The sequence below is a fragment of the Triturus cristatus genome, chromosome 7 (assembly GCF_964204655.1).
Source record: "Triturus cristatus chromosome 7, aTriCri1.1, whole genome shotgun sequence".
NCBI lineage: Eukaryota > Metazoa > Chordata > Amphibia > Caudata > Salamandridae > Triturus > Triturus cristatus.
Window position 1 is genome coordinate 862,428,457 of NC_140590.1, and position 9,032 is coordinate 862,437,488.

Consider the following 9,032-nt stretch of genomic DNA (forward strand, 5'->3'; position numbering starts at 1 on the left):
AACAGAACCTGACCAAACAAGACAGAATAACACTAAAATCAATAGCAAATAATCCAGAAATCACAGTCCAGTCAGCCGATAAGGGAGGCGCAATAGTGCTCATGGATACGGCCTTTTACCATCAAAAAGACAATCAACATGTCATGGACACAAACACATATTTACCTTTGGACTTTGATCCAACCATGGAATTGCTCGGTATTTTGGAGAAAATTTTACAACATGCTATAGACATGGATTGGATTAATGAAGCAACTAGAGCATATCTCACAACATCTAACCCACGGAGACCACACTTGTACATGATACCAAAGATTCACAAAAACTTGGAAGATCCTTCCTTTAGACCTATTGTGTCTGTGTGTGGGTCTATCTTTGACCCCCTTGGCAGCTATCTTGATCACTTCTTGCAAAAATTCGTACAAGGATGCTCATCATATATAAAGGACACCACGGATTTTCTACTTAAACTACAAAACATTGAATCTGGCATACAAACATCTTGGTTGCTTTGTACAATTGATGTGGTTGCGCTTTATACGTCTATACCAGATGCAGCTGGATTAGAAGAAGTTGAGTGGGCTCTACTAGGACTAGAAAACATCAATACTGAAAAGGTACTACTATTACAACTATTGAATTATTGCTTGCAAAACAGTTACTTTAAATGGGATGACAAATACTACGCACAGGTCACCGGAACCTCCATGGGATTTTCGGGATCTTCATGGCTTTATTCAAACATCAGAATCTCATGAGTGACCCATCCTGGTGGTCTAAGATCGAATTATACTGTAGATTTATAGATGACATCTTTTTAGTCTGAACAGACACTAGAGAAACATTGGAAGAAATGGTACACGATTGATCCCAGAATTCAATTTATCTATAAAATTCATGATAAGGAAATAGAATACTTGGATGTGACAATAATCAAGAAACCAGATGGCAGAGGATTAGACACTCAAATATACACCAAAACCACGGATCGCAATAATGCATTAGATCATTCACGCTTTCATCCAAGAAGCCTCATAAGAAATCTGCAATTCTCTCAATTTATACGGATAAAAAGAATATGCTCTGATCCAACAATATGTTCCATAGAACAGAGGAATACAAACAACGATACAAAGCAAGAAGATATCCTGATAAAGTGCTACAAGAATGAATACATAGAGCTGCTAGTAAAGGACGTAAGGACCTATTCGTCGCCAACACAACGACAAAGACCAATCAAATAGTATTTGTGTCTAAATACACCACGAGTTCACCGGCAATCAAGAAAATTATTAACACAAGATGGGAGCTATTGGCTAATGAACCCGATTTCAACAGTATATTTAAAGATTTACCTCTACATGCATATACCAGAGGAAGAAATCTACGGGAACTATTGTCAACTACTACCCCTGATGATCGACTCAAGGAACCTAAAGGAACTTTGAGATGTCGCAACTGTACACATTGCAACAACGCAATCATAGGTAACAAGTTAATACACCTGACCACAGGAGCACAAATATCGTTGAGACACACAAGTGACTGTAACACAAAAAATGTAATATACTGCATAAAATGTCCCTGTGGAAAAGTGTATAATGGCAAAACCGAACGCAAAGTGAAGATCAGGCTCACAGAGCACAAAAGCCGAATACAAACAAAAAATTTAACTTCAGTATTAGCAGTGCACTCAATAGAGGCAAACCATTCAATCTCCCAATTAAGATCTCAGGTTATTGAAAAAGTTGCAATACGCCCGGGAGTAGATAATACTAAGAAACTGCGTTAACGAGAAGTTTATTGGATACAATTCTTAGAAACTATGATGCCCAAGGGGTTGAATGACAGATTAGACATGTCTTGTTTACTGTAGGTTCATCACACGGTTATCCAACAACTACATTTCACCCAGCACAACACAATACATCCCAACACATACATCTGACTACATGTATACATCGTACACGTGTGGATTATATTATACACATAGGAATATATGTTGGTAGGTATATAGTTCGGATTTTCGGGGTCATTGTTTATTTAGCACAACTACGGTTAAACCACATTACTTTTTATTAATGTCAGGGTAGAAGACTGTCTCAGCACAACACTTCCAATAATGTTTTTGACTGGAAGAGTGTGTCACACTTGGAGTTTGATTTTGACTACCGTGCCTATGATTGTCAGAAGCAATGAGTGGTCTTCAATAGGCAATGGAAGAGCATTGAGGGATTTTTTGTACTTTTAAAATATAGTTAATTCACCATGTATCATAGTATTTTGTTTATTACGCATGAAACTCGGGAGTCTGTTTTCATGTTGTTGACAGTATTAACACTGCGCTTCACAATAAGTGGCATTAGATTACTGATGGATTTATAGGTATTATTTGATTTGGAAACAGGTACTTCTATTTTTTATATTTGCGCTAAAGATTGCATTCTGGTAACTTTATTTGGATTGGGAATCCATGTAAAACAACAGTATAATATGGCTACCAAGCAAGAGCTCACACAAACTCGGGAGTCCGTCATTGATGTCTAATTCAGCTTCATCGTGTGGTTCATAAATACGCGAGAGTTACATCAGGAAGTAACGTTTGTTCGAGGCAGTTTATTCACGGAAGACGGAATCATGTTTTAAGGTACGGAGTGGGAGGAATAATTAACGGCGAGCGTTTTTTCGTTATTTTGATTAGGACGCACACATTTTATTGAATTCAGTAGGACCATGAGTTACTCTGAACTGGTATTTTTTCGTTACAGATCTTAGCGATACATGGTGATTAGGAAGGTAAGAAATTCGAGCTATTTTACCGTTGGTGTATGGATTCTCAGGTAGAGTTCTACATAAAAACTGAGCAAACTGTAACAGTGGTTTAAACTAGATGGTTTCTTTTTGCAGATTTCACAACAGTTAGAAACAGAGAGGTAAGGTTTACGAGCAGTCTCATAGTGATACATATGTCTTGTGTTGGCTTTGAATAGTTTGGTTCATCTAAGAGTGGTATTGATATTCGGTTGTTTTACAGAGTTCACATGAGACAATTTGATGTACAACGTACATGCATCCTAGTGTAAGGTATGAAATTATAATATACAAAAACACATTGGGTGTTAAATGCACACAGGGCACAAACAGGACCTATAAGCACAGGTCAGCATGTGACCTCCAAATACTACATTGAATAAAAAGTGATTTTGAGCACTCCTAGGACATCAACTAAATGAGATTATTTTCTGTTTTCATCCATACATTTTCCCCTGAGGAAGGAACAGTGTATGTTCCGAAATGCATTTGGCATAAGCATTGAATATAGCATGATTTTGTATAAGTGATGTTGTATCTTAAGCATCTGTTTACAATTTATACAATGTGTGTTTATGTAACAAATTGACATTGCAATATATGTAATGTACATTGATGATGATCTTTTGATTCTGAAAAATATTATTTTGAAAGGAGGAATAAACTCCAATGAGTTTGAATATTAATTGTTCAATTTGTGGTGTTATCACCAAGTGAACAGTGCGCAGCACAGCCAAGTCCCAGTACTTGTTCTTAACTAACTTTTAGAAAGATTACATATTTTTCCTTAACCAAATGTGCTTTTGTGCCAATGTACATGGTCACTTGACTATTAATGGCTCTCCAGGGGTTGTTGCCAGGCAGCACGTTGTTCAAGAACCCAAGTTTAGTGGTTAATTGAGCGGTTACTGGCTGTTGCTAGCTCATAAAACGTTTGTCAGTTTTTACTACAGCGTGTATATAATGAGGCTATTTGAATTTACGCAACTTGCTGTCATTGTTCTGAGATATTCTGATGAAAGCTTAGGGTCATTATAGTGATATAGTCTGGTGAAAGCTTGAAAGCTGACAGCATTGGATCTTAGATCATTAAGATTGAGAGCGTACTCTTTAACATTGACATTATTATTGCCACTACATTTCAGTTTCACTGCCTTTTACAATGGTACTCCTGAAATGATAATAATCAGGTGATGTATGGTTTCTATGGACAAAAGCCATATTTACCCCTTAAGTTGCATTCCTTGCAGGCAAATGTACAAAAGGGCCTTGGGTGTGGAGACAGTATTCCTCTCCTGAGCAAGATGGCCTGAGGGGTTGTACCCAGCATTCTGAGATTCCAAGGGCAGCCTGGGGCTATACCTAGACCCTTTCCGACTTCAGAAGAGGCCTGCCCTATCACTGGCAAATGCTGCTCACACCTGGGGCTTCCAGCCAAACACAGGTGAAAGGGAAGTTCCGGACAGATCTAGTTTAGGGTTAGACAAAAGGGGTGCCTTCACCTACAGACTGGCGCTAGGTATAAAAGTAGAAACCCCAGAACCTCTCTTCAGAACGCTACTGGACCTCAGAAAAATGACTGCCCTCATGTGTGAAACTTGAAGGAAGACTGGCCTTGCTTGCTTTGAACCCAGAATCCTAGAAGTTGCTCCAAGAGTCAGTTGGCTGACCTCCTGTTTGAGCTACAGGGCACAACAAGCTTCCAGAAGCCTTTCCCTGCAACTGCCCAGCTGACCAGTACAAAGGATGTAGCCTTACGGCTAGAGCGGTCGACCTCGAAGCTGGGGAACCACGTTCGAGTCTCGGCAATGAAGCTCGACATCCTGTGAGTTGGGCAAATCTCTTAATCTACCCGTGCCTAACAAAAATTAATCTGTCCATCTGTAACGAAACTGGTGCACATTTAAAGCGCTCTGATACCCGATGTCTCGGGTCTAGTTCGCGCTATATAAAACTATTTTTAAAAAATTACAAAAAAAGAAATAAAAAAACTAGACCTGCCAGAAACCCTGCTGCTAGCCTCTGCTAGAGTTAGTCATAACTCCCAAAATGTATCCCTTAGGTCCTGCACCCTTAGCTAGTGTTAGAGTGTACTCCTCAAATCTTAAAATTGCAAGAACTGGACTCCAGGTAAAAAACCAGAGGCTCTGAGCTCTTCACACTGAAAAGAGTAGGCCCTCCTCATTGTGAACGCAAACCACTTTCACCAAGTCCAACACAAAAGCTGCATCTGACTGGTGACAAGGCCTTCTCAGATACAGACTCTGGACTTTACCCGTATGCAGCTCTTCATGTCAACAATAACCACCCGCATGACCGGCACGGTCAAGATGGTGACTGCATTGGACACTTGTTGAAGAGCTCCATGCCTGGCCCATTACTTATCCTGCTACATCTTCGGAGTAGACCTGTCATTACCCCAACGATCGCTTGCTGCAGCCTGGCACACACCTTTGAGAGTTGTGGTGGGGCTCGGGCTCAGTCGGAGCCTCATAGCGTGAGGCACGGAAGAAACTGCCGCATGCGGCCTGCGGTGCGTGGACACTCTGGGCCTGTTACACGTCGCTGGAGATTACTGGAGGACCAGCGACTCTGGAGCAGCGTGCGACCGTGACCTAACTCGCCGTCTTGCCAGGGAAGGAGTTCCCTGTCATTCACACTGATGTGTTTTTTGCCCCGGTGACGCCTCCCCAAGCACTGCAGTGATGGGTGTGGCCTTAGACACTGGGTCACGCCATGGCTCCCCGAGATTGGTGGTGCAGGGGGAGCAGCCCGCTCCGGCCTGGAGGCGTAGCTTGCCTACGTCCCACAGAGGTCAGTGTGTTGAACATTTGTTGCAGCATTTTGTCTGATTCAACCCACGCTCATCACAGCATCACCCGATGTGCCACTGTGTCTGCTGAAGGGGTGGGCGGCAGAGCAAAGCGACCGTGGCTGGGCCTGCCAGGTTCCTTACTCCCCTGCTCTTCTCTAGTTGGTCCTGGTGAATTTTGGGGCATGGTGGTATCTGTTGCTGACTCTGGTGACTACTGTGACATTATTGGGACATTGAGTGGGCCCCTACCCCCATGCCTGACCACGTATAGCCGGGTATCACTATGAGCCCTTGATCGCCCTACTGGGCCTGCCTGCTATAGTGGTCTCTTGGCTCTGCGGCTGCCCGAGGCGTCCGCAGGGTGCCCTAAGGAGGGCGGGCCTCTAGTGCTAGCGAGACACCAGCCCACCCCCCATGGTGTGGGGACCCCTCGGGGAGGAGTCCCCCTACTCTGGCAGCCAGGGTGCTGTGGAGCGCAGGGCGCGTCATTTCCGGGGCGCGAGGAATGGGGGGGGAGTATATAGGCCTCCCCCACCCACTGGCCTTCCTCTTTTGCACCATGGACACTCCTATAAGGAATAAGGGAAGCAGGGCAAGTGTTGGAGGGCAGCCGTGCTCATTGTCTCATACGCCTATTATGGACGTCCCTGTGCGCATGGTGGTGGGGTGGGGAGTATTGCCTACTGCTGGTGCTATGTGGCTGCCCGAGGTGCCCGCAGGGTGCCCTAAGGAGGGCGGGCCTCTAGTGCCAGCGAGACACCAGCCCACCCCCCACTCTTCTCGGTGTGGGGACCCCTCGGGGAGGAGTCCCCCTTCTCTGGCAGCCAGGGTGCTGCGGCGCGCAGGGCACGTCATTTCCGGGGCGCGAGGAACGGGGAGGGAGTATATAGGCCTCCCCCACCCACTGGCCTTCCTCTTTTGCACCCTGGACACGCCATCTCCCACCCTACCGCTTACCCGGCGTGGAAGCAGCGGGGGAGGCATAGAATGTTGTAATGTTGTTCTTTTTCATTGCAGGTGGAGTTACAGGGCGATCTGGAAGCAAATAGGTACAGAAGGGTACCTCTGCGCGGCACCATAGGGGGTGGCAGAGCCAAAGCCCAGGAGCCTCATGGGAGGTTCCTGGAAAACCCTGTTGGCGCCCCATTAGTCCTTCGGGCGGTTGTGGGCCTGAACAACCGGGGGCTTACCTTGCTACGCTCCACCCTCAAAGGGGCGTGAGTAATAAGGGACCATGTGTCACGTGATCCGGGAAGAGGATCACCAGAAGGGGCAGCACAGATGGGGTTTGCCCCAGTGCTGCTTGGCTCATCAGGCGGGCAGGCAGCCCAGATGGTTGCCTGCCCTTGGATCGCCTGTAAAATAACCCACTATATTACATAACGGTGTATGTAATAAACCTGCAGCAGTTTTACCCAAATAAAAATTGTGTGGTGTGTTTTATTTATGCGTAGAACATGCATGCCATTGTGGTGGGGTGGGGAGTGTTGCCTACTGCTGGTGCTATGGTGCTTGCTGGGCGCTCCTGTTGTTTGGTGGTGCGGGGGGGGCACCAGTGGCAGCTTGCAGCGGTGTTTGGCACGAGGCCTGCAGCAATATTTGGTGCTCTGGAGATCTACTGGACTTCTATGGGTCCTCGCAGCCGCACTCCCTGCAGTGTTCTGGACATTCTGTTATATACCGTGGAGTAGCCCCCACACACTGAGTGCCCTGCCCCCTGCCGGAAGCCCTAGTCATTGTCTGTGCCCTCTGGCTTCATTGTGCCCTGTGTTATCGTGGAGTTGGCGTGCTGCAGCAGGGCTGTACTTCAGGCTTGGACCTATGCTCCTCCTCTCTTGCCGGGGGGGAGGGTTGGGGGCACCCAGTCATGACATGCAGTAGTGCTTCATCGTCACTTGTTGTTTGTTGATTGCCACATTTGTCATCTCCCCCTTCTGCTCCTCCTGAGCCTGCTGCGGCATCAGCTATCCCCTGTTGAACAGGGGAATGTGCAGTTCCTTCCCCTATCTATTCAGGAGACCTTGCTGCTGTGCTTGTTGCGGGGGGCTTGGAAGGCCTCTATATCATAACGAGGCAGTTGCCCTCTCAGCCTGCTGTGGCTGGTCCTTCTGCCACTCCTGCGCTACCCGGTGTGGGCGCGCTGTTGCACCTTGAATCCACACTGCACAAGCACAGGCATCAAAGCGCTTTATAAAAGGCTGCACACTGTGTCAGAACCCAAGTTAAGTGGTCAATTAATTAGTTATTGGTTATTGCTCGTTATTGAGATTAGTCTTGTGCTCTCAAGGAAACCATTCCATGCATTTACTCCAGTTTCTTTGTGGTAAATTAAATAGGAGTTAGGTGTGACCATTAGCGGGGTCTACGCATAATCATTTTCTATCCCAATAATATATTTTAGCTGAGCTCATAAAATATGTATGTCAAACAGTTTTTCAGACAGCGCCTAAATAATGTGTGTATTGTAATGATCAAACTTGCTGTCATTGTACTGATATATTCTGGTGAAAGCTTCATGTCATCATAGTGATATATTCTCACGATACATGCATTTTAAAGCACCTCAGCAACAAAGCAGAACACACAAGTATATTGACCCTTTGACATAAATCACCACAATGATGCAAAGTCCTTTCTAGAACACAGCTGCATACAAAAATATCACACATAATGTAAGAACAGACACCCACTGGGCCCTTTCAGTAGGTTAGTAGTTCCTAACCTGGGGTGCGTCATTCCTACATGAGGGGAGCAGGTGGAGGTAGCGGAGTCTGCAAGGCTTTAGAAAAGTAAATATTAGCAGATTAATAAAGTATATGTACATAAAAAAGGAAAATGTAACATTGAACATTTAAAATGCTCAATAAATGTGTACGAATTTTAAATTGGAGTTTAAAAATTAAGTTGGTGCCCTTAGTTTGATTGACGGAAGCAGTGCAAGTACAGCAAACAGAATCTAGTATGGGCGCTGGTGGCCTCTATTGAAGCACTAGAATGTGCCAACAAAAAGAGAAGTTGAACTAGGAGCAAAAAAGACAAAGTGATGTGATAAAGTCTACCATATTATCACTTCGTCTTCTAGAAATAAAGCCAAATTCCCATTACGATTTCGATTTATTTTGGTGCATTAAATAAAATATTTCTTAACATGAGTGTGTGTTTAATGTATAGTTGTTTATGTATTTTTGTGTATCGTTTTAAAAAATAGTAGGCATTGCTTAGAGGAAGAACTCGACTTGTAGTAGTGATTTAGTGTGGCTTCACAGAAGTCAAAAGTTTAAAAACTCCTGTAGGCTATGGGTTCTCCCTGTTGCATGCTCTGTATGGTCTCCAGCTTCACTTCTGCAGGTCATCTGGGGTACCCAATACTCAATGACATTTCTAAGATTCTGATTCGGGGGTCGAA